This window comes from Thalassophryne amazonica, chromosome 20, assembly GCF_902500255.1.
Source record: "Thalassophryne amazonica chromosome 20, fThaAma1.1, whole genome shotgun sequence".
Lineage (NCBI taxonomy): Eukaryota > Metazoa > Chordata > Actinopteri > Batrachoidiformes > Batrachoididae > Thalassophryne > Thalassophryne amazonica.
This window is the reverse complement of record NC_047122.1, coordinates 19951397-19977822: the sequence shown is the minus strand read 5'-3', so window position 1 is coordinate 19977822 and position 26426 is coordinate 19951397. Positions and strand designations below refer to the sequence as shown.

General features: G+C 39.0%; 1 protein-coding gene across 3 annotated transcripts in view; it reads left to right on the top strand.

Annotated features, from left to right (window-relative positions):
* The first annotated feature begins 707 nt into the window (after positions 1-707).
* shisa7b (shisa family member 7) overlaps positions 708-26426 on the top strand; it is a 92010-nt gene continuing 66291 nt past the window's right edge. For 2 of the 3 annotated variants that reach the window (XM_034160790.1, XM_034160788.1), the window contains exons 1-2: positions 708-936; positions 1203-1251. The gene's annotated coding sequence lies outside the window, so the exon portion shown is untranslated. Of the gene's footprint in view, positions 937-1202; positions 1252-18464; positions 18634-18898; positions 18950-26426 lie in introns of those variants that run through there. The other variant, XM_034160789.1, reaches the window with a different exon arrangement.

The window sequence follows — 26426 nt, the reverse complement described above, 5'->3', positions numbered from 1 at the left end:
TTGCAACATTTTATAAATTGTCGAGGCACATTTTATTAATGGAGGACCATTTATAAATGTGAAGGACCAATAAATTGCAATTACAAGTTTTTCATTTAAATGGTAAATGGACTGCATTTATATAGTGCTTTTCCATCTGCATCCAGACGCTCGAAGCGCTTTACAATGATGCCTCACATTCACCCTGATGTCAGGTTGCTGCCATGCAAGGTGCTCACTACACATCCGGAGTAACTAGGGAATTAAGGACCTTTCCCAAGGGTCCTGAGTGGTTTTCTGGTCAGGCTGGGATTTGAACCGAGGATCCTCCGGTCTCAAACCCAACGCTTAACCACTAGACCATCACCTCTCCATTTAAGAAGGCAGATTAGTTACTGATGATTAGTTTGCTGACTAATAATTCCCTGACACATAGTTGCTTTGGTTTGTCTGTTTTTATTTGGGCTTTATGTCTTTTATTTAGCAACTTTTTTTGTAAAATGAAAAAAAGGAGGCGCACTGGTGACCGGTGACGTTTAATCAGCCATTAGTCACATTAATTAAAAGGGTCGCAGATGTAAGTAATTAACTAAGTGTTGGCCTCTGCCAATCAGAGCCGACGATCGAAATGCTTTCCGCTCTGCGATTGGCTGATCGTTTCCGGCACTTTAGGAACGCAAACGTGGGTAAAGTGACGTCCAATCAATGAGCGAGAGAGATAGAGAGAGAGAGAGAATCATTTAGCGCAAACGCTGATCGGACATAATGTGAAGACACGGAGGATCGCTGTTTTGTTGTATTTATCTTTAAGTGATTTTTGTACGTTTGTCTTTTTCTTTTGTACCGGAGACGCGTCACTGCGGCGAATCCGTTCCTCCTCAGATCCGGACTTAAAATGAAAAATGTAGGTGAAACGTTTTCTTTAACAATGCGGGATCCGAGCGGAGACATCGGCAGGTAATTAAAAGAAAAAGTGCGAAATGACGCGCAAGAATTTCACACATTGAGCAAAATGTTCAGTTTTTGTTCAACAGAATGTTTTCTGACTAATTCTTAATGACGGATCATCTTCGCGCACGGCGCCCGTGATGGCACATTTTCACATTTTGCGCATGTGTGACTCTGCCAGCAGCTTTGCGCTTTTATTGTGAAGCCCCGTTTATCAATTAATAACACGCTGTCTCCGGTGCGTCTTAACCGAGGGGCTGTTTTGTTGTGTTCAGATGGAAAATGGAGCCTGCTGCAGGATTCTGTGCGTAAAACAACAAACAGGTATGCGCTGCCTTCATTTTGAGTCTGATTGTGTTGCTGCAGACTGACTGCAGGTTTCATCGTGCAGCTGACATACATGCGTGCATACATGCATAATAATGCACAACAAACGTTCAATTTCACTGCTGCTGTAAATGCAGAAAACCAAGCAACAGAACGCGTCTTCGGCTGTGAAGGACAGACTGGGCTGCGTGCACACGAGTTTGCTCCTCTATGAGGATATTGGCTTCCTGAATGCATAATGCTTATGCAGAAGCACTGCAAACTCCCATCTGCACTGCTGCCTGATGGGAGCTCAGGAGGAGCTGCAAATTAAATGTCACATCATGATGCTGCATGGCCACAGTTTTTAAATATCCCGATTAAAAAAAAAAAAAAAAAAAAAAAAAAAAAAACGGGGGAAAGGTGTTCTTTTTGCAGGGAAGGAAAAGAAGCAAAAGTAACAAAGCTTGACAGGTCATGAGCCAAATGAAAGAAAATGGATACACGAAAGAGTGACTGCCAAATTTGCTGATTGAATCATGGTTTGTTCTGTATTAACTTGGAGTGTGCGCGAGTGCCTGCATGCATGTGCTTAGGGCATGTGTGGGTGTTTGTGTAGGTGCGTGTTTGTGGATGATATCACCTTGCTGATAGTTGCAGGCCTGCACACCTACACCTGCCTCAAAAGGTGACTAAAGTGAAGCTGCATCTGATCAAGTGCTCCTGCTCTGCTTACATCACTTTAACATCCAGCGGGGGTCACATATCTAGAACAGCACCCATTAAAGTACAGACCTCCACCAACACATGGAACCCACCCTACTGATGCATGGATCCAGATCTGATGGAGGGGGGGGGCAGCTTGTAAGGTCACATATGAAGCAATTTCTGAAATAATTATGGAAATGTGCTTTGATTGATAAATGGCCAAATGAAGAAAAGTGTGTGTAAGTACTCTGCAGTGAACACACACACACAATATTGTCGTCAGTTTTTTCCTGTTTTGAGGATTTAAGAGCAAGGCTGTGCAGGAAAAGAAAAACAATAAAACATAAATCCACTTGACTGGTAGAGAAAGAGCTGGAGTTTGTAATGGAAGGTGACCTTTTACTTCTGAGTAAACAGAATATAAATAAGCTGATGTGTACTAAGCCTTCAGACCATCTTTTCAGCCACTGGACAGTCGTGCATCACAATGCAATGCCGTTATAGTAAAATAGTTCTGATTTCCACAGTCTTTGACTCCTGCCCTTCCACAGTCTTTGACTCCTGCCCATCCAGCTGGACTCTGCTGTTGTTGGCTGTGCGCAGATCTTTGCTTGACATGAAAAGTGATGTTGACTTTCAAAATCTTACTAACCACTGTCTTCAACGCAGAAGGCAGCTTGCAGTTTCAAGAAACATCACCTGTGTAATTTACAGAAAGTTGAACAAATTTTATAAAGCAGTATCAATAAACCATTTCCACCTGCAGCTTGGACACATTTTTAGTAAAACTACTTAGGTACAGTTAGAAAGATGTTGGATATTCACCAAAAATACATGTAGCTGGTAACCGAAGTGGGTGTGGAAAAGTGATGCTGCCTCTCTAGAAGGCACAGCCAGAACACATTGACTCTGCCAGAGAAGTTAGGACGTGTCTGACAGTTTACATGTGCACACATTCAAAGAAATCAGGGACTGTCATTGATTAATTTGCCACATTTCAATGTGTGTCCGTACCTGTGAAGTTGGTTGTTTATTCCTTATTTGGATTACTTATGCAAGTATATGCCTGTTGCTTATTCCTTGTTCCTTTTTTGGTTGCATATTTGGATTTTTTTTTTTTTTTGCCATTTGACCACTATGAAGTTGGTTGGTTCTTCCTTATTCAGTTTCTTATTCCATTATGTATCTGTGGGTTATTCCTCATTATTTATTCGAGTCTGTCAAGTTGGTTGCTTTATTCGTTTTTCTCATTTGGCTACCAGATCCTTATTCAGCTATATATTTCAGTATACAGCTGTTACTTATTCATTCTTACTTATTCCTCATTCGGTTACTTGTTCAGAATTTTTGCCATCTTACTCCTGTGAAATTAGTTACTTATTCCTTAAGCAGTTACTTATTTGAGTATTTGTTTCTTTTCTCTTATTTACTAGTTACTTATTCCTTATTTGGTTACTTATTGGTGTATGCATCTGTTCCTTGTTCCTTATTTGAGTTTGTCTGTTACTAGTTACTTACTCCTTATTCAGTTACTCAGTACTTATTTATTCACTTTTTTTTTTTTTACATCTGACCTCTGAAGTTAGTTACTTACTCCTTATTCGGTTACTTATTTGAGTATACGTCTGTTCCTTGCTCCTGAGTCGTTCACTTATTCCTTAATCAGTTACATTTTACTTATTTGGGTATGTGTTTCTTGTCTCTTATTTGGTTACTTATTCCTTATTTATTTACTTAGTCAAATATGTGTCTGTTATTCAATTCCTTATTTGAGTTTATGTCTGTTACTTATTCCTTATTCTGTTATTTAAACAAGTCTGTGAAGTTGGCTATTATTCTTTGTTACTTATTCAAGTATACGTTGGTTACTTATTTCTGGTTCCTTATTCGGTTTCATGACTAAAGGTGGTCCAGAGTGCACCTTATTTCTGCACGCCATTGTCCAAGTGCGCATAAAGCAGCTGAAGCAGAACACTAGGTTGCCACGTGTGGGTGGGACTCATAGTGACCAATCAGCGTGTCCAGTAGCTGACTAACATTATAAACAGGCTCCATGTAAAGGGTAAATGAACACTTTGCATTAATTACCTGTGACGGTGAACAAATGAGGAGACAGAGGAATAAATGTTTTAAATTAATGCAGCCAAAAAATGGCACCTGACTAAAGTGAAAAACAATCATCTGGTTTGTTCTTGTGAATAAACCGTCTGCTGATCTGGCTGATACCGGTATCTGTATGCTACAAACACACTGTATGAGGTCATAAAGCCTCTGATGTCACTCTTTGTGAATCAGTACATTTTTGTGGCATTGCACATTTGTACCTTTTTTATTTTGATCTTGCAGGCCGTCATTGCTTTGTGTGACTCCATGTTCACTCTGCCTGCATACGCCCACCTTTGAGTGAAGCCATCAAGGTCCCACCCACTCTCTGGGGGCTGCTGAAAGGCATTCTGGGAAACGGGGAATCATTGAAGTAGAAATATGATATGATGACAAAAGCATGTCGGACTGATGAGTATCAAAGGGCAAAGCGTCGGGCCCTCAGGGTGATTCTGAGTGTTTATGTTGTTACTGGCGACATCAGCTGATTATGTGGTGGAGGAGGTGAACGTCTGTGGTGTGCCGCTGCTTAATGAGTCAGCGGTGATTAATCTGATTAGACATCCAGGATGAATTGGACATACGAGCAGCATTGACTGATGTTCCCAGAGGCTCGCGGTCACTCTCAGGTGTACACGTCATCACCGGGAATGTGGGTAAAAATGGCTGCCGGTGCTCCTTGCCACATGGTGAACTTTGAGAACAAACACTGCTGTGCTGGTACTGTACACCTCCGCGTCTTTGGGGGCCACGCCGCTGCATCGTATCAGTTTGTGTGAATTCAAAGTGTCGCCTTTCAGTGAAGGTTTCAAAGAAGCATCATTAAATTAAAAAAAAATTAAATCAGTGTTTCAAATTGATGAAGCTGGATTCTGTCATTGTTTGAAATATATTTTACTGAACTTTATCTCTTTTTATTTTGTTTAATTGCATCTTGAATGTATGCCTTTATTTCTTTCCTTTTATTGCTGCTTTAATTTATTTTCATAAAAACCTTTTGATTTTATGCATCATTCAGCTGGTTTCACTTTGTGTCTATACTTATCAAATAAATAATTATTAAAAATTGTTTAAACCAAGGAAAGTGATCTGATAACTCTTGCCAAATGCAGTTTACGTTTCCAGTTTTCTTTTTCTGTTAAAACAGTTAAACAAATATAGGCTCAAAGTTTGAGCCGATTTTGAGGAAATATTTATTCTTGTGAGAGAAAAAATAAATTTGACAATGGCAGCATTGCATATTCAGGAATTAATTATCACTTTATGCAACACTGCATTTTATATCATATTTATCATTATCTTAATTAAAAAACCTTTGCATATCTTCAGTCGGAAATAAGATGATTGGTCACAAATGAAGTCAAGTCTTAATCCAGATCAGTATGCAGGGCTACATTTCTCAAAAACAATCAAACTCAGGACTTACTCTAAAAAGGAACTTCTGCTCATCGAAAAAAAAATTGATGTAACAATTTGCATAGATTTTTTTTTTTTTTTAAGTTATTTCAACTTTCAACTTTTAAAAAAACTCTATGCAAATTGTTACATCAATGTTTGGGGAGGTGATGGTCTAGTGGTTAAGCGTTGAGCTTCAGACCAGAGGATCCTCAGTTCAAACCCCAGCCTGACCGGAAAATTACTAAGCGCCCTTGGGCAGGGTCCTTAATCCCAGAGTTGATCCTGGTGTGTAGTGAGCGCCCTGCATGGCAGCACCTTGACATCGGTGTGTGTGAATGTCTCTGTGAATGGGTGAATGTGAGGCATTATTGTAAAGCGCTTACGCGTCCGATACAGATGGCAAAGCGCTATATAAATGCAGTCATTTACCATTTTTTTCTCATTGAGACAAGTTCTTTTTTTAGAGTGTACCTGCGGCTTGTCCACTTCTGCACAAATTTTACCAAAGGAGGAACAGCTGACCTTTTTATAAAGTTCATAAATACGTGTAGTACTGTGCTAATGTAAAATGCCCACTCTGGTTGAAAATGATTGGCAGCTGGTCTCTTGTATGTATAGCGTGTCCAAGGGGTGATGGGGTCCCAGCCAAGCTTGACAGCATTGTAAAGCATGTAACCACCCTCTGCTGGATAAACTACACAATGATGTAATTTAAACAGCTAAAGTGTTTTTTTTGCATTGTGTATTTGGTAAAATGTTTTAATATCAGCAGAATAACAGATACAGATATGTGTAGGGATGGGTATTGATAAGATTTTATCTATCAATGCCATTATCGATTCCCTTATCGATACCTCTTGTGAATTTTGTACTAAAAGTAGGCTTTACAGGTTTTCTATGTATTTCATTTGAGTCTTAAAGTAAATAAATATGAAATTGGTCACTGTATCCTTGATCTCTGGACATAAATAAAAATAGTGTTTCGCTTTGAATTTATTAATTCCAACTGGACTCTATCATTCTAACTTGACTCGGCAGAGAGCCGCGCAGCGTTTGGAGCTGTGTGAACAGAATGGAGGACGATTCTCGTTTCTTTCTTGCAACAAGACAGGAGTCCCAGTTAGTAACTTTAATCTGTACAAAAGTGACTCACGATTTCACATATTCAGGGATGAAAGTGGTGAAAAACAAAAAAAGATGAAACCCAAAATTACCCCCCAACACCACCCGCACGAAAATGTTTGAATTCTAGAAGCTGTGAAATGCAATCTGGGACTATTCCAGACAATAAACTGCAGTGAGTGCAGCATCCATTTAGTGAGAAAAAACACAACTATCCTTATTCAAAATCATTCCAGTCATATTCTGCTCTTACTAGGATGCAGCAGTTTTCTAGCTTGACAGATAGTTCTGGAGGAAATCACTGAAGAAATTAACACACTGAAAATATGGGTTGACCGAAACAAATTGTCATTAAACTTAAATAAGACAGGGATGAAATGGAGGTGTAAGAGTCACTAGGTGGTCACAGGAAACACTTATTTATTTATTTATGTTCATTGTTAGTTGGTTTTATACTTTCTGTTGTGTTTTTATTCAGGTTCTTTTTGTCTCTTTCTCTAAAATTGTATATAATCATTAGTTTAGTTATTACTGTTATTGTTGTGCTTGCTATTATTATTAATATATAAACAAAAATAAATTTAAAAATATTACAATTTGTAATACATTTGACTCTTTTACGACAAACGCTTGACAGCTGCAACTGCTTAATGCTAATTTTAACATTGAAAATGCCATAGACATGCTAACGTGTTAGCATCGGTCCCGTTTTTAAGTTATAAAATACATCTGTCAACTGTTTTCAGAAGACCATAGCAGGTCGGTTTAACATAAAGGTAAATAATACTCACAGCCATATGCTCTTTAGGGTTTTAGCGGGGAAAAGCGAAAGAAAAAAAATTAATCAATGAAGCAATGATCGAAGCACTGCTTCAGTCTGCGAATCACTGCTTCGATTGGTTCAAGGTTCAAAGCAAAGCTGCGCTGCAGAAAGGTGATTACAGACCCGCTGCAGGGTCTGTAATCAATGTAGAGAAATTATAATTTTCCTGACAAACACCCCCAAAAACAATGGCCACTCTGAAGGACCGATAAGGGAATCGTTAAGTAAAAAGGTTATTGATGTCGGTGGATCGAATCATTTCTTAACGATACCTGAAAGGAACTGGTTCTCGATACCCATCCCTAGATATGTGTGTGGAAAGCTAATATTGACTGCTATATTGGTCAAGCTCTAATTTCCTTGATTACAAATAATGTCAGAGCAGAAGCAGCATGTTGGTCTATCCTTAAGTGCTTTGGACCACTGGAACATCCATCAATTTTATATACCCAGTTACTCCAATTGAGGGTCACAGGGTGCTGGAACCTATCCTAGCAGTCATAGGGTTTGAGGCAGGGTACAACATGGACAGGGTGGCAGTCTGTCACAGGGCCATATATAGACAGACAAACAGATTCACACCCGCACACACACATATGGTCAATTTAAAGTTTCCAATCCACCTAACCTGCACGCCTGTGGATGAAGGACGGGAGGAAGCCGGAGTACCCAGAGGGAACCCACGCAAACTAGGGATGGGATGACTAATCGTAATAGTGGACTACGAATAGTTAACATCCAACTAGTTGACTTTTTTTTTTTTAATTAGTCGACTAGTCGAAAGCCATTTATTAAGTTCATTTAATCTTTAAAGAATAGACCTACTGAACCTGCCATCACTTGCTTCACCCAGTAAAGAAAGCGTGTGAACCTTGGCAAGTGAATTAGTCAGCTCAAACCAGTCGTCTATGCCTAGTAAATGATTGCAGGTAATGTCTTCATGCTAATGCTGTTTTTTTTTCTGTTTGTGACTTTGTGCTCATATTTGTTCAAATAAATGTCACATTTGAGTTTCACTATTAAGATTTGAAATTGGCTTAATTCATTCAATGTCAAATTTAGTCATGACTAGTTGACTAATGATTTTCATTAGTCGTCCCAACCCTAACGCAAACATGGGGAGGACATGCAAGCGCCACACAGGGGGGCTCCAGGTGGGATGTGATCCCACCACCTTCTTGCTGTGGGGCAACAGTGCTAACCACTAAGCCACCGTGCTGCTGCCGCCAGCACTGGAACAAACAAGCAAAAATTATTATTGTAATTGTTTTGTTGATTCTAGAGAAGAGAAATGATGGTTGTTGTCAGTTTGTAAATTGTTTAAAAGCGTCTCATCAAAGCAGAGCACCACAATTAAAATCATGTTCAATCATCGTGCGTACTCGTGGCGTGGAGAACGATCGGTGCAACGGTGCCCGCCACCTCAAAGGCCTTCAGCAGACGCCGGGGCAAATGCTGTGGCAAACTGAAGCCTGAGTTGTTACTATAACGACACCACTGCCGCCATGAAAAGGGAATAATTATCACCACGGTCGAGATTGAGTCATTTGGATGATGTTTTGAGAGCAGATTAACATGTGTGTGTGATGTCTGCTGTTACCGTCTGCTTCACAGCTACCATCAGTGCATATGCCGTCAAAGACGGAGCACGAGTCAATCCATCACATCGACTTATCATAAAACAGAGTTGTGCTCGCTGTACTGATCAAACAGTTTGACTGATTAAAAACGCACAATTACTCCTCAGACTGTAATTATTGATCGTTAGCTGTTAATGAATCCGTCAGCCTATAAAACAAATGTCTTTCAGTGTCCTCAGATGCGTTTCCACTGCACCTGTCCAAAATCTAAACCATTTGACAACCAAACAGTCAGTTTAAGCCACGTCCACCACACTATGGAGTCACCCTAGGGTGTGGACGGCAACCACCCGGACAGACAACAGATCTATCCCCGTTGGTCAAAAGTAACCATCTACTTTCTGCCACAGCCGGCGTGTCCTTGGATGATACCTCAAGACTAAAGGCCCAGCTCACAAATCTCTGTATCCTGTTTTAGCTGAGATTTTATTCTGAAAATTCTCACCAGAAATGGTGATTCATATCACTTCTTTCAGGGTGTTGGTCCAGTTAACTCTCACAGTGTAGCCAGTACGCCTCCCTTGTGGTTGGTAAGAATTGCAGTTTTAAGGTCACAATAGGGTTCAAATCAGGGCACACTCCTGTCCCTTTCCTTAAACCAGTGGTGTCCAAAGTATTGAATCAGTGGCCTTTTGGCTTTTTGAGATTTCTCTGTCAGAATGTGATGTTTGCATAGATTTAAAATAAAGCACAAGATTGTTCAAACCATTTTTTTTTTTCTGTATCAGGTATTTGTGCTTTTGGTTCATATCACTCTGGCGCATGGGCCGCAATTTGGTGGGGATAGGGGAGACATGTCCCCCCCCACCTTTTCAATCAGGGGGGACAGAATATGGTATGTCCCCCCACCTTCTGACATATATGTGTGCACTTGAAACATGCTATTCCAGTCTTATGTGCAAACCATGTCAGAATAGTATCTCTGTTTCTGCAAGTTTGTATTTTTAGCAGCACTGACTTGTTTATAACACCTGTTTCTTGTTTGTCACATTCGGAATTTTCTGGGACTGCATTTGCCCAGATTTGAAACCAAAATAGTTGCCTCTAGGGACTAGTGTCTACACATAAGTATCTATGGACCATATGCTAATTTACTAAATTCTGAAAGTTAGAAAAGGAAATCAGAAAAGCTATCTGGGACCTCAGAAAGCCCATCTGCAATTATTGCTTGATCTCCAAAATCAGTCTATGCAAGCGAAATTATGTTCAGTATGAGTGTTGTCATTAGTGCCACTTCGAAAATTAAATTCATAAGTAATTTATCCTAAACTTATGATCTGTTGTTTTTTCAAACTTATGCAAAAACAAATCTTGAGGAAAAAAATACAGTATGTATGTAGTTAATAATTATTAAGCGCCTGTCTTTCATATTTTTGAATATATTTACCACATTGCAGTTGTTGTGTTGTTGTTTGTTTTTTTGTTTTTAATGAAAACTCAACCTATCATTCTTTTTGAGTTCTACACATGGTGATACCTTATTACATCAGGATGTTAATAAAATCAATGCTGGCTATTCTCAGAATTATTACTTATATCCACAGTTTCAAACTGCATAAGTCAAATGGTGTCCACTTTATGGTCTTCTCAAAACATTAAATTATACTGTTCTGGATGCTCAGAATGAATCTGAGCTTATCTAGAAATTGTTGGCTTCTGGGGGCCTAAAGTGACCCCCGGCCTATGGGCTTCGGCCCTGCAGGCCTCGCACTTTGTCCCCCCCATTTCTATTTCTAGTTCTAATTGCGCCCTTGCTCTGGCGAGTAAAATTGCTGCAGCTTCTGTATATTCAGCATTTGTGGTGTATTTTCCAGTTCTTGTTTTGGGTCAGATCTGGATGACAAGTGAATTTTGTTTTTTTTTTAATGGTGACGTATCACTCTGAGTTCTTTTCTAGTTGAGACAGTGAACATGAGCCGCCTCATTCAGTTGTCATCTCTCCTCTTTTTTGAATGATGTTCCTCACACCTCAGCCTGCCACGAACGCTGTTGGTCCATTTTTGTCACTAATTGGTGTTTTAGTGTCTGGCGGTAGGATCTGGGTCAGGAGCTGATGCACAGCAGGACTGTGTAAAGATTTAAAAATGAGTCACCTAGATTACAGCAAATAAATAAAAAAATCTTGCCCATATTCTTGAAGTGTCACAAATTCACAAACACTTGCTCATCTTCAACCATTTACTCCAATTAAGCGTCACCTGGGGCTGGAGCCTATCACAGCAGTCAGAGGGTGTGAGGCGTTACACCCTGGACAGGACGCCAGTCTGTCGCAGGGCCACATATAAACAGACAACACATTCACACCCGCACACACAATTTCAAGTTTTCAATTCACCTAACCTGTGTGTCTTTGGATGTGGAAGGGAACAAACGCGGGGAGAACACGCAAGCTCCACACAGGCCACAGGCGGGAATCAATCCCATGACCTTCTTGCTGTGAAGCGACAGTGCTAACCACTAAGCCACCGTGCTGCCATGTGACACAAATTCAGATTATTGAAAATTAATAAATGTTGCCAGGTGGTGGCTGCAGAAGCAAACTAGAAGTTTAAAAATCTGACATCTCATGGATTTCTTTGGATGCTAGCTGACACACCATGACCTAACCACTGACGTGTCAACATTGTCCAGGAGGTGAATGTAATGAGATTTTTAAAATCTTATGTGCAACTGTTTGTCGTTTGCCACCTCTGAGGAAGAATCGTGTTTGGAATGTTTGGACATTTATTCCAGTGTTTAGGAAATGTAAACTGAAGCAGCCTTTAAACAGAGTGACGCTGACTCACAGGCATTCTGATTTTAAACAGTGGTGGGCACAGTTCTGCTAATCCACTAACCGCTAATTATCGAAGCTAATGATTTCATTATCGGATTAGCTTTTCAAATAATTTTGAAAACCATCAACAGACTAGTATCTTCAGATAAATTTTGGTCCGATAATTGTCTGTGGTCGCCTTGATGCTACCAGACGTGATCGTGATGTTAAAACTCAAAATCAGCTTGTTAATAGTTGCAAGTGTACCGGAGACAATACTGGAAGTTAGCGGTTAGCTATTAGCTGCAGCTTCCAATACATTTTTGGGTATCATGATTTGGCCCTTTAGGCCCTGTTGGTATTGTTCTCAACTCTGTTCATCTTCCATGCTGTGAGCCTTCTGTGTTTTGTCACGTCAAGTTTCATGGTCATGCTTCGGTTCTAATGGTTTTGTTTGATTTTCTCTGTGTATCATTTGCTTACCACATTTATAGTTTTACTTTACTGCTTATTGTTTTGCTTTCACTCTTGGTCCCTTTAGTTGTTTTAGTCTTAGTTTTGTTCTGTTTATCACATTTATTGTTTTATGCTTTAGTCTCAGGTTTTGGTTATTTATCTTGTAGTGTTTCTTATCAGGTTAAGTTCTGTTTATTTATTGTGCTTTTCTATAACCTCTGGTTTTGTTTGCTTATCATTTATTTTCTAGTTAGTCATTTGTCTGTTTGCCCTCTTTAGTTATAGTATTTCTTAGTTCTGCCCCTTTTTGTTTTGCTCACGTTGTTTGTCTAGAACACATCACGTTATTCTGTTGTTCTGTCACCTACTTATCTTGCTTTGCACCACTTTTGTTTTGCCCTCCTGCACGCTCTTGCCTTTTTCTCTCTTCTTTGTTCACTTAACCACACCCTCTTTCCAGAACCTTCACACACCTGCTTCACATCAACCTGATTAGTTTGTTCCTCTTTAAAACCCTCACAGTTCCACTGCTCACTGCCTGATTGTTGACTTCATTCACTTTCTCACGTTCTTCTTGCCTCATTCTTGTCCAGTTGCGCTTGTGTGTTTGACATTGCTTTTGTGCTCCGACCTCCACCTTGTCGTATCCTGAGCTCTGCCTGTATTTTTGCCTGCTTTATACCTCAACGCCATGTGAACGAACCCTGCCTGGTTTATGACCACCACGTCCCAGCCTGTACCATGTCTGACTACCTGTGTACCAAACCCAATGCCTGGTTTCAAGATAAAGCCTTTTATTCATCTAAACCAACCACACACTGTGAGTCTGCATTGGTCTCTCTACTGCTTCCAGTTTCAGCCCACCATGAGCCCTGACATTGGGTGGTTATTGGTTTAGCTTTATAAAGATAACTTTTCAGTTAGCTGTGCCCACCACTGATGGAGCTAAAGTCGGCACACAGATATCAGATTAAGGTTTTTTTTTTTTTTTCTGTCAGACAGAAATAGAACGTGACGACAGGGAACAACGGAAATATCACAATAAGTGCATGTGAGTGAGGTCCAGCTTCACCATAAAGTCTGGAAATGCACCTGAGGATTTGACAGGGAAACAGACAGTCTGTCGTAATGTCCTGTATACGTGCACACTTTTTCTCATGTGCTATGTTTAAGACTCGGGCCAGCAACTTCTGGTTTGTGGGCAGGGTGGCCAGCTTGAAATCCCTGCTTATGCAGGAATATATGATTAAGCAATAATGGAAATAATTGATAGTGGCAACCTTAAAATGTACTTGATAAATTGATATATTGCCACAAACACACACACACACACCAAAACACTGTCTAACATATAATCAGACCCCAGGGTCAGTAAAGGATGATGTTTTGTGTTAACACCAGGTTCCTGTGGAAACTCATGACCCACATACTGACTGGAATCCTTCAAACTGGAGCTCGCATGTGGCTTTAAAACTGCAGTGCTGAGCTGAAACTCTGACAGCCACCGTGTGAAACACTCTCTTTTGTTTACTGCATGCTGACCTGCAAGGTCATTGATTTGACTGCTATTTTGTGCTGACATGCCATCGTACACATTACCAAACTGACGTGCCTGCTGTGTGAGCGCACCATGTACACTCGTGCATTAAATATTAACAAACTATGCATTTTTTGCACATGCATTTTCCAATGTTGAGTGTTCGAGAAGCTTTGTTTCTCCTCATTAGGAGGAAAAAGTGAAATGCCTTTTGAAAGCTTAATGTCCACTAAATCAATGTTCCTTAATGTGGTTTTTAGATCACGCTGCTTATGCATCACTTTAACCTATTCACTGCTGAGGAATATAGGCCAGAGCTCGAGGCGGTGAGCTTTGGAGATTTTTGCATATTACAGTATTTTCTCTTGTTGCTGCAGCACTGAATGATGGAGCCAAAAGGCCTGAGCAGGATGGAGCCCATCCAAGAACACAGAACAAGCTTCTGCTAATTTCCTGGCAAAAATTCATAATTTACACGATAGATATACAGGCATATCACCTGGCTCTCCAGCATCCTTCATCCTGCCTCTTTCATCCCTTCATCAAGCAGCTATTGAGCGGCTCTGACCGGAGAAGACGAGGAGGACGACCCCAGCCACACTCAGCTCTCACTCCTCTTTATTCACACTGTGTAGATCAGCCGGCTTCACCTCCGCAGAATGAGTCTTATTACCATGATAGGTCTTTATTGTATTATTATGCAGTAGTTATTATAAACTGCTTTTGGCATGAATTAATCATAAAAATGAATGCAATTAAATTAAGTGAATAACCTTCCACTGCTAATTTTGTCACATTATTATGTACTTTCATTGTGAAAAATACTCAAAAAAAATTCCTCACCTCCATTAATTTGTATCTCACTCAAAAAACTGATGCATTGGATGAACTCAGTTCAATTATGTGCAGGATTTCCATCTAATAAATATATGTAGCCGCAACTCAAATAAAGCACATCCATGCAAGATAATTTCATTTAATTTAGTTGGGACTACATATATTTATTAGATGAAACCTGCACATAATTGAATTGAGTTCATCCAAAGAGCCATTTGTTTGTGTGATACACTCAAAATCTGTCTCATGAATTGGATTCCATCTAATAATATATGTAATCTCAACTCAATTAAATTACATTATCTTGCACAGATGTGTTTATATGAGTTGGGGCTACATATATTTATTAGATGAAATCCTGCACATACTTGAATTGAGTTCATCCAAAGAGCATTTGTTTGTGTGATACACTCAAAATCTGGCTCATTGAATTGGATTCCATCTAATAAATATAGTAATCTCAACTCAATTAAATTACATGCTCTTGCACAAATGTGTTTTATATGAGTTGGGGCTACATATATTTATTAGATGAAATCCTGCACATACTTGAATTGAGTTCATCCAAAGAGCCATTTGTTTGTGTGATACACTCAAAATCTGGCTCATTGAATTGGATTCCATCTAATAAATATATGTAATCTCGACTCAATTAAATTACATTATCTTGCACAGATGTGTTTTATTTGACTAGAGGCTACATATATTTATTAGATGAAATCCTGCACATACTTGAATTGAGTTCATCCAAGAGCCATTTGTTTGTGATACACTCAAAAATTGACTCATTGGATTGGATTCCATCTAATAAATATATGTAATCTCAACTCAATTAAATTACATTATCTTGCACAGATGTGTTTTATTGACTGGAGGCTACATATATTTGTTAGATGAAATCCTGCACATACTTGAATTGAGTTCATCCAAAGAGCCATTTGTTTGTGTGATACACTCAAAAACTGTCTCACTGGATTGGATTCCATCTAATAAATATGTAACCTCAAGTCAATTAAATTACATGCTCTTGCACAGATGTGTTTTATATGAGTTGGGGCTACTATATTTATTAGATGAAACCCTGCACATACTTGAATTGAGTTCATCCAAAGAGCCATTTTTGTGTGATACACTCAAAATCTGGCTCATTGAATTGGATTCCATCTAATAAATATATGTAATCTCAACTCAATTAAATTACATTATCTTGCACAGATGTGTTTTATTTGACTAGAGGCTACATATATTTATTAGATGAAATCCTGCACATACTTGAATTGAGTTCATCCAAAGAGCCATTTGTTTGTGTGATACACTCAAAAATCAAATTGACTCATTGGATTGGATTCCATCTAATAAATATATGTAATCTCAACTCAATTAAATTACATTATCTTGCACAGATGTGTTTTATTTGACTGGAGGCTACATATATTTGTTAGATGAAATCCTGCACATACTTGAATTGAGTTCATCCAAAGAGCCATTTGTTTGTGTGATACACTCAAAAACTGTCTCACTGGATTGGATTCCATCTAATAAATATATGTAACCTCAAGTCAATTAAATTACATGCTCTTGCACAGATGTTTTTTATATGAGTTGGGGCTACATATATTTATTAGATGAAACCCTGCACATACTTGAATTGAGTTCATCCAAAGAGTCATTTGTTTGTGTGATACACTCAAAATCTGGCTCATTGAATTGGATTCCATCTAATAATATATGTAATCTCAACTCAATTAAATTACATTATCTTGCACAGATGTGTTTTATTTGACTAGAGGCTACATATATTATTAGATGAAATCCTGCACATACTTGAATTGAGTTCATCCAAAGAGCCATTTGTTTGTGTGATACACTCAAAAATTGACTCATTGGATTGGATTCCATCTAATAAATATATGTAATCTCAACTCAATTAAATTACATTATCTTGCACAGATGTGTTTATTTGACTGGAGGCTACATATATTTGTTAGATGAAATCCTGCACATACTTGAATTGAGTTCATCCAAAGAGCCATTTGTTTGTGTGATACACTCAAAAACTGTCTCACTGGATTGGATTCCATCTAATAAATATATGTAACCTCAAGTCAATTAAATTACATGCTCTTGCACAGATGTTTTTTATATGAGTTGGGGCTACATATATTTATTAGATGAAATCCTGCACATACTTGAATTGAGTTCATCCAAAGAGTCATTTGTTTGTGTGATACACTCAAAATCTGGCTCATTGAATTGGATTCCATCTAATAAATATATGTAATCTCAACTCAATTAAATTACATTATCTTGCACAGATGTGTTTTATTTGACTGTAGGCTACTATATTTATTAGATGAAATCCTACACATACTTGAATTGAGTTTATCCAAAGAGCCATTTGTTTGTGTGATACACTCAAAATCTGGCTCATTGAATTGGATTCCATCTAATAAATATATGTAATCTCGACTCAGTTAAATTACATTATCTTGCACAGATGTGTTTTATTGACTTGAGGCTACATATATTTATTAGATGAAATCCTGCACATAATTGAATTGAGTTCATCCAAAGAGCCATTTTTTGAGTGTAGGGAGCATCACTAAGACAATACAAGTTATTCAAGTTATTGGGGGAGGTGATGGTCTAGTGATTAATCAGTGCTTCAGACCAGAGGATCCTTGGTTCAAACCCCAGTCTGGCTGGACAATCACTACAGACCCTTGGGCAAGGTCCTTAATCGCCAAGTTGCTCCTGGTGGTAGTGAGTGCCTTGCATGGCAGCATCTTTACATTGGTGTTTGAATGTGTCTATGTGAATGGGTGAATGTGAGGCATCAATGTAAAGCTCTTTAAGCGTATGATATGATGAAAAGTACTATTCATTAAAATGCAGTCCATTCATTCAGCATCACTAAATATATGCAAATGCACACTGATTGAAAATGTGGCGTCATCACTTTGCATTTGAGCGCACCTGTCAGTAAGTGTTGTACATAATTAATATCTGAGATGTCATGGAACAACAGTAGTAATTCCAAATCACAAATCAGCAATTATACAAAACATCCAAGTATGTTTAGTAATTTGCAACATTTTATAAATTGTCGAGGCACATTTTATTAATGGAGGACCATTTATAAATGTGAAGGACCAATAAATTGCAATTACAAGTTTTCATTAAAATGGTAAATGGACTGCATTTATATAGTGCTTTTCCATCTGCATCCAGACGCTCGAAGCGCTTTACAATGATGCCTCACATTCACCCTGATGTCAGGTTGCTGCAATGCAAGGTGCTCACTACACATCCGGAGTAACTAGGGAATTAAGGACCTTTCCCAAGGGTCCTGAGTGGTTTTCTGGTCAGGCTGGGATTTGAACCGAGGATCCTCCGGTCTCAAACACAACGCTTAACCACTAGACCATCACCTCTCCATTTAAGAAGGCAGATTAGTTACTGATGATTAGTTTGCCGGACTAATAATTCCCTGACACATAGTTGCTTTGGTTTGTCTGTTTTTATTTGGGCTTTATGTCTTTTATTTAGCAACTTTTTTGTAAAATGAAAAAAAGGAGGCGCACTGGTGACCGGTGACGTTTAATCAGCCATTAGTCACATTAATTTAAAAGGGTCGCAGATGTAAGTAATTAACTAATGTTGGCCTCTGCCAATCAGAGCCGACGATCGAAATGCTTTCCGCTCTGCGATTGGCTGATCGTTCCGGCACTTTAGGAACGCCAAACGTGGGTAAAGTGACGTCCAATCAATGAGCGAGAGAGATAGAGAGAGAGAGAGAATCATTAGCGCAAACGCTGATCGGACATAATGTGAAGACACGGAGGGATCGCTGTTTTGTTGTATTTATCTTTAAGTGATTTTTGTACGTTTGTCTTTTTCTTTTGTACCGGAGACGCGTCACTGCGGCGAATCCGTTCCTCCTCAGATCCGGACTTAAAATGAAAAATGTAGGTGAAACGTTTTCTTTAACAATGCGGGATCCGAGCGGAGACATCGGCAGGTAATTAAAAGAAAAAGTGCGAAATGACGCGCAAGAATTTCACACATTGAGCAAAATGTTCAGTTTTTGTTCAACAGAATGTTTTCTGACTAATTCTTATGACGGATCATCTTCGCGCACGGCGCCCGTGATGGCACATTTTCACATTTTGCGCATGTGTGACTCTGCCAGCAGCTTTGCGCTTTTATTGTGAAGCCCCGTTTATCAATTAATAACACGCTGTCTCCGGTGCGTCTTAACCGAGGGGCTGTTTTGTTGTGTTCAGATGGAAAATGGAGGCCTGCCTGCAGGATTCTGTGCGTAAAACAACAAACAGGTATGCGCTGCCTCATTTTGAGTCTGATTGTGTTGCTGCAGACTGACTGCAGTTTCATCGTGCAGCTGACATACATGCGTGCATACATGCATAATAATGCACAACAAACGTTCAATTTCACTGCTGCTGTAATGCAGAAAACCAAGCAACAGAAACGCGTCTTCGGCTGTGAAGGACAGACTGGGCTGCGTGCACACGAGTTTGCTCCTCTATGAGGATATTGGCTTCCTGAATGCATAATGCTTATGCAGAAGCACTGCAAACTCCCATCTGCACTGCTGCCTGATGGGAGCTCAGGAGGAGCTGCAAATTAAATGTCACATCATGATGCTGCATGGCCACAGTTTTTAAATATCCCGATTAAAAAAAAAAAAAAAAAAAAAAAAAAAAAAAGGGGGAAAGGTGTTCTTTTTGCAGGGAAGGAAAAGAAGCAAAAGTAACAAAGCTTGACAGGTCATGAGCCAAATGAAAGAAAATGGATACACGAAAGAGTGACCTGCCAAATTTGCTGATTGAATCATGGTTTGTTCTGTATTAACTTGGAGTGTGCGCGAGTGCCTGCATGCATGTGCTTAGGGCATGTGTGGGTGTTTGTGTAGGTGCGTGTTTGTGGATGATATCACCTTGCTGATAGTTGCAGGCCTGCACACCTACACCTGCCTCAAAAGGTGACTAAAGTGAAGCTGCATCTGATCAAGTGCTCCTGCCTCTGGCTTACATCACTTTAACATCCAGCTGGGGGTCACATATCTAGAACAGCACCCATTAAAGTACAGACCTCCACCAACACATGGAACCCACCCTACTGATGCATGGATCCAGATCTGATGGAGGGGGGGGCAGCTTGTAAGGTCACATATGAAGCAATTCTGAAATAATTATGGAAATGTGCTTTGATTGATAAATGGCCAAATGAAGAAAAGTGTGTGTAAGTACTCTGCAGTGAACACACACACACAATATTGTCGTCAGTTTTTTCCTGTTTTGAGGATTTAAGAGCAAGGCTGTGCAGGAAAAGAAAACAATAAAACATAAATCCACTTGACTGGTAGAGAAAGAGCTGGAGTTTGTAATGGAAGGTGACCTTTTACTTCTGAGTAAACAGAATATAAATAAGCTGATGTGTACTAAGCCTTCAGACCATCTTTTCAGCCACTGGACAGTCGTGCATCACAATGCAATGCCGTTATAGTAAAATAGTTCTGATTTCCACAGTCTTTGACTCCTGCCCTTCCACAGTCTTTGACTCCTGCCCATCCAGCTGGACTCTGCTGTTGTTGGCTGTGCGCAGATCTTTGCTTGACATGAAAAGTGATGTTGACTTTCAAAATCTTACTAACCACTGTCTTCAACGCAGAAGGCAGCTTGCAGTTTCAAGAAACATCACCTGTGTAATTTACAGAAGTTGAACAAATTTTATAAAGCAGTATCAATAAACCATTTCCACCTGCAGCTTGGACACATTTTTAGTAAAACTACTTAGGTACAGTTAGAAAGATGTTGGATATTCACCAAAATACATGTAGCTGGTAACCGAAGTGGGTGTGGAAAAGTGATGCTGCCTCTCTAGAAGGCACAGCCAGAACACATTGACTCTGCCAGAGAAGTTAGGACGTGTCTGACAGTTTACATGTGCACACATTCAAAGAAATCAGGGACTGTCATTGATTAATTTGCCACATTTCAATGTGTGTCCGTACCTGTGAAGTTGGTTGTTTATTCCTTATTTGGATTACTTATGCAAGTATATGCCTGTTGCTTATTCCTTGTTCCTTTTTTGGTTGCATATTTGGATTTTTTTTTTTTTTTTGCCATTTGACCACTATGAAGTTGGTTGGTTCTTCCTTATTCAGTTTCTTATTCCATTATGTATCTGTGGGTTATTCCTCATTATTTATTCGAGTCTGTCAAGTTGGTTGCTTTATTCGTTTTTCTCATTTGGCTACCAGATCCTTATTCAGCTATATATTTCAGTATACAGCTGTTACTTATTCATTCTTACTTATTCCTCATTCGGTTACTTGTTCAGAATTTTGGCCATCTTACTCCTGTGAAATTAGTTACTTATTCCTTAAGCAGTTACTTATTTGAGTATTTGTTTCTTTTCTCTTATTTACTAGTTACTTATTCCTTATTTGGTTACTTATTGGTGTATGCATCTGTTCCTTGTTCCTTATTTGAGTTTGTCTGTTACTAGTTACTTACTCCTTATTCAGTTACTCAGTACTTATTTATTCACTTTTTTTTTTTTTTACATCTGACCTCTGAAGTTAGTTACTTACTCCTTATTCGGTTACTTATTTGAGTATACGTCTGTTCCTTGCTCCTGAGTCGTTCACTTATTCCTTAATCAGGTACATTTTACTTATTTGGGGTATGTGTTTCTTGTCTCTTATTTGGTTACTTATTCCTTATTTATTTACTTAGTCAAATATGTGTCTGTTATTCAATTCCTTATTTGAGTTTATGTCTGTTACTTATTCCTTATTCTGTTATTTAAACAAGTCTGTGAAGTTGGCTATTATTCTTTGTTACTTATTCAAGTATACGTTGGTTACTTATTTCTGGTTCCTTATTCGGTTTCATGACTAAAAGGTGGTCCAGAGTGCACCTTATTTCTGCACGCCATTGTCCAAGTGCGCATAAAGCAGCTGAAGCAGAACACTAGGTTGCCACGTGTGGGTGGGACTCATAGTGACCAATCAGCGTGTCCAGTAGCTGACTAACATTATAAACAGGCTCCATGTAAAGGTAAATGAACACTTTGCATTAATTACCTGTGACGGTGAACAAATGAGGAGACAGAGGAATAAATGTTTTAAATTAATGCAGCCAAAAAATGGCACCTGACTAAAGTGAAAAACAATCATCTGGTTTGTTCTTGTGAATAAACCGTCTGCTGATCTGGCTGATACCGGTATCTGTATGCTACAAACACACTGTATGAGGTCATAAAGCCTCTGATGTCACTCTTTGTGAATCAGTACATTTTTGTGGCATTGCACATTTGTACCTTTTTATTTTGATCTTGCAGGCCGTCATTGCTTTGTGTGACTCCATGTTCACTCTGCCTGCATACGCCCACCTTTGAGTGAAGCCATCAAGGTCCCACCCACTCTCTGGGGGCTGCTGAAGGCATTCTGGGAAACGGGATCATTGAAGTAGAAATAGATATGATGACAAAAGCATGTCGGACTGATGAGTATCAAAGGGCAAAGCGTCGGGCCCTCAGGGTGATTCTGAGTGTTTATGTTGTTACTGGCGACATCAGCTGATTATGTGGTGGAGGAGGTGAACGTCTGTGGTGTGCCGCTGCTTAATGAGTCAGCGGTGATTAATCTGATTAGACATCCAGATGAATTGGACATACGAGCAGCATTGACTGATGTTCCCAGAGGCTCGCGGGTCACTCTCAGGTGTACACGTCATCACCGGGAATGTGGGTAAAAATGGCTGCCGGTGGCTCCTTGCCACATGGTGAACTTTGAGACAACACTGCTGTGCTGGTACTGTACACCTCCGCGTCTTTGGGGCCACGCCGCTGCATCGTATCAGTTTGTGTGAATTCAAAGTGTCGCCTTTCAGTGAAGGTTTCAAAGAAGCATCATTAAATTAAAAAACAATTAATCAGTGTTTTCAAATTGATGAAGCTGGATTCTGTCATTGTTTGAAATATATTTTACTGAACTTTATCTCTTTTTATTTTGTTTAATTGCATCTTGAATGTATGCCTTTATTTCTTTCTTTTATTGCTGCTTTAATTTATTTTCATAAAACCTTTTGATTTTATGCATCATTCAGCTGGTTTCACTTTGTGTCTATACTTATCAAATAAATATTATTAAAAATTGTTTTAAACCAAGGAAAGTGATCTGATAACTCTTGCCAAATGCAGTTTACGTTTCCAGTTTTCTTTTTCTGTTAAAACAGTTAACAAATATAGGCTCAAAGTTTGAGCCGATTTTGAGGAAATATTTATTCTTGTGAGAGAAAAAATAAATTTGACAATGGCAGCATTGCATATTCAGGAATTAATTATCACTTTATGCAACACTGCATTTTATATCATATTTATCATTATCTTAATTAAAAAACCTTTGCATATCTTCAGTCGGAAATAAGATGATTGGTCACAAATGAAGTCAAGTCTTAATCCAGATCAGTATGCAGGGCTACATTTCTCAAAAACAATCAACTCAGGACTTACTCTAAAAAGGAACTTCTGCTCATCGAAAAAAAAATTGATGTAACAATTTGCATAGATTTTTTTTTTTTTTTTTAAGTTATTTCAACTTTCAACTTTTAAAAAAACTCTATGCAAATTGTTACATCAATGTTTGGGGAGGTGATGGTCTAGTGGTTAAGCGTTGAGCTTCAGACCAGAGGATCCTCAGTTCAAACCCCAGCCTGACCGGAAAATTACTAAGCGCCCTTGGGCAGGGTCCTTAATCCCAGAGTTGATCCTGGTGTGTAGTGAGCGCCCTGCATGGCAGCACCTTGACATCGGTGTGTGTGAATGTCTCTGTGAATGGGTGAATGTGAGGCATTATTGTAAGCGCTTACGCGTCCGATACAGATGGCAAAGCGCTATATAAATGCAGTCATTTCCCATTTTTTTCTCATTGAGACAAGTTCTTTTTTTAGAGTGTACCTGCGGCTTGTCCACTTCTGCACAAATTTTACCAAGGAGGAACAGCTGACCTTTTTATAAAGTTCATAAATACGTGTAGTACTGTGCTAATGTAAAATGCCCACTCTGGTTGAAAATGATTGGCAGCTGGTCTCTTGTATGTATGTCCAAGGGGTGATGGGGTCCCAGCCAAGCTTGACAGCATTGTAAAGCATGTAACCACCCTCTGCTGGATAAACTACACAATGATGTAATTTAAACAGCTAAAGTGTTTTTTTTTGCATTGTGTATTTGGTAAAATGTTTAATATCAGCAGAATAACAGATACAGATATGTGTAGGGATGGGTATTGATAAGATTTTATCTATCAATGCCATTATCGATTCCCTTATCGATACCTCTTGTGAATTTTTGTACTAAAAGTAGGCTTTACAGGTTTTCTATGTATTCATTTGAGTCTTAAAGTAATAAATATGAAATTGGTCACTGTATCCTTGATCTCTGGACATAAATAAAAATAGTGTTTCGCTTTGAATTTATTAATTCCAACTGGACTCTATCATTCTAACTTGACTCGGCAGAGAGCCGCGCAGCGTTTGGAGCTGTGTGAACAGAATGGAGGACGATTCTCGTTTCTTTCTTGCAACAAGACAGGAGTCCCAGTTAGTAACTTTAATCTGTACAAAAGTGACTCACGATTTCACATATTCAGGGATGAAAGTGGTGAAAAAACAAAAAAAGATGAAACCCAAAATTACCCCCCAACACCACCCGCACGAAAATGTTTGAATTCTAGAAGCTGTGAAATGCAATCTGGGACTATTCCAGACAATAAACTGCAGTGAGTGCAGCATCCATTTAGTGAGAAAAAACACAACTATCCTTATTCAAAATCATTCCAGTCATATTCTGCTCTTACTAGGATGCAGCAGTTTTCTAGCTTGACAGATAGTTCTGGAGGAAATCACTGAAGAAATTAACACACTGAAAATATGGGTTGACCGAAACAAATTGTCATTAAACTTAAATAAGACAGGGATGAAATGGAGGTGTAAGAGTCACTAGGTGGTCACAGGAAACACTTATTTATTTATTTATGTTCATTGTTAGTTGGTTTTATACTTTCTGTTGTGTTTTTATTCAGGTTCTTTTTGTCTCTTTCTCTAAAATTGTATATAATCATTAGTTTAGTTATTACTGTTATTGTTGTGCTTGCTATTATTATTAATATATAACAAAAATAATTTAAAAATATTACAATTTGTAATACATTTGACTCTTTTACGACAAACGCTTGACAGCTGCAACTGCTTAATGCTAATTTTAACATTGAAAATGCCATAGACATGCTAACGTGTTAGCATCGGTCCCGTTTTTAAGTTATAAAATACATCTGTCAACTGTTTTCAGAAGACCATAGCAGGTCGGTTTAACATAAAGGTAAATAATACTCACAGCCATATGCTCTTTAGGGTTTTAGCGGGGAAAAGCGAAAGAAAAAAAATTAATCAATGAAGCAATGATCGAAGCACTGCTTCAGTCTGCGAATCACTGCTTCGATTGGTTCAAGGTTCAAAGCAAAGCTGCGCTGCAGAAAGGTGATTACAGACCCGCTGCAGGGTCTGTAATCAATGTAGAGAAATTATAATTTTCCTGACAAACACCCCCAAAAACAATGGCCACTCTGAAGGACCGATAAGGGAATCGTTAAGTAAAAAGGTTATTGATGTCGGTGGATCGAATCATTTCTTAACGATACCTGAAAGGAACTGGTTCTCGATACCCATCCCTAGATATGTGTGTGGAAAGCTAATATTGACTGCTATATTGGTCAAGCTCTAATTTCCTTGATTACAAATAATGTCAGAGCAGAAGCAGCATGTTGGTCTATCCTTAAGTGCTTTGGACCACTGGAACATCCATCAATTTTATATACCCAGTTACTCCAATTGAGGGTCACAGGGTGCTGGAACCTATCCTAGCAGTCATAGGGTTTGAGGCAGGGTACAACATGGACAGGGTGGCAGTCTGTCACAGGGCCATATATAGACAGACAAACAGATTCACACCCGCACACACACATATGGTCAATTTAAAGTTTCCAATCCACCTAACCTGCACGCCTGTGGATGAAGGACGGGAGGAAGCCGGAGTACCCAGAGGGAACCCACGCAAACTAGGGATGGGATGACTAATCGTAATAGTGGACTACGAATAGTTAACATCCAACTAGTTGACTTTTTTTTTTTTAATTAGTCGACTAGTCGAAAGCCATTTATTAAGTTCATTTAATCTTTAAAGAATAGACCTACTGAACCTGCCATCACTTGCTTCACCCAGTAAAGAAAGCGTGTGAACCTTGGCAAGTGAATTAGTCAGCTCAAACCAGTCGTCTATGCCTAGTAAATGATTGCAGGTAATGTCTTCATGCTAATGCTGTTTTTTTTCTGTTTGTGACTTTGTGCTCATATTTGTTCAAATAAATGTCACATTTGAGTTTCACTATTAAGATTTGAAATTGGCTTAATTCATTCAATGTCAAATTTAGTCATGACTAGTTGACTAATGATTTTCATTAGTCGTCCCACCCTAACGCAAACATGGGGAGGACATGCAAGCGCCACACAGGGGGGCTCCAGGTGGGATGTGATCCCACCACCTTCTTGCTGTGGGGCAACAGTGCTAACCACTAAGCCACCGTGCTGCTGCCGCCAGCACTGGAACAAACAAGCAAAAATTATTATTGTAATTGTTTTGTTGATTCTAGAGAAGAGAAATGATGGTTGTTGTCAGTTTGTAAATTGTTTAAAAGCGTCTCATCAAAGCAGAGCACCACAATTAAAATCA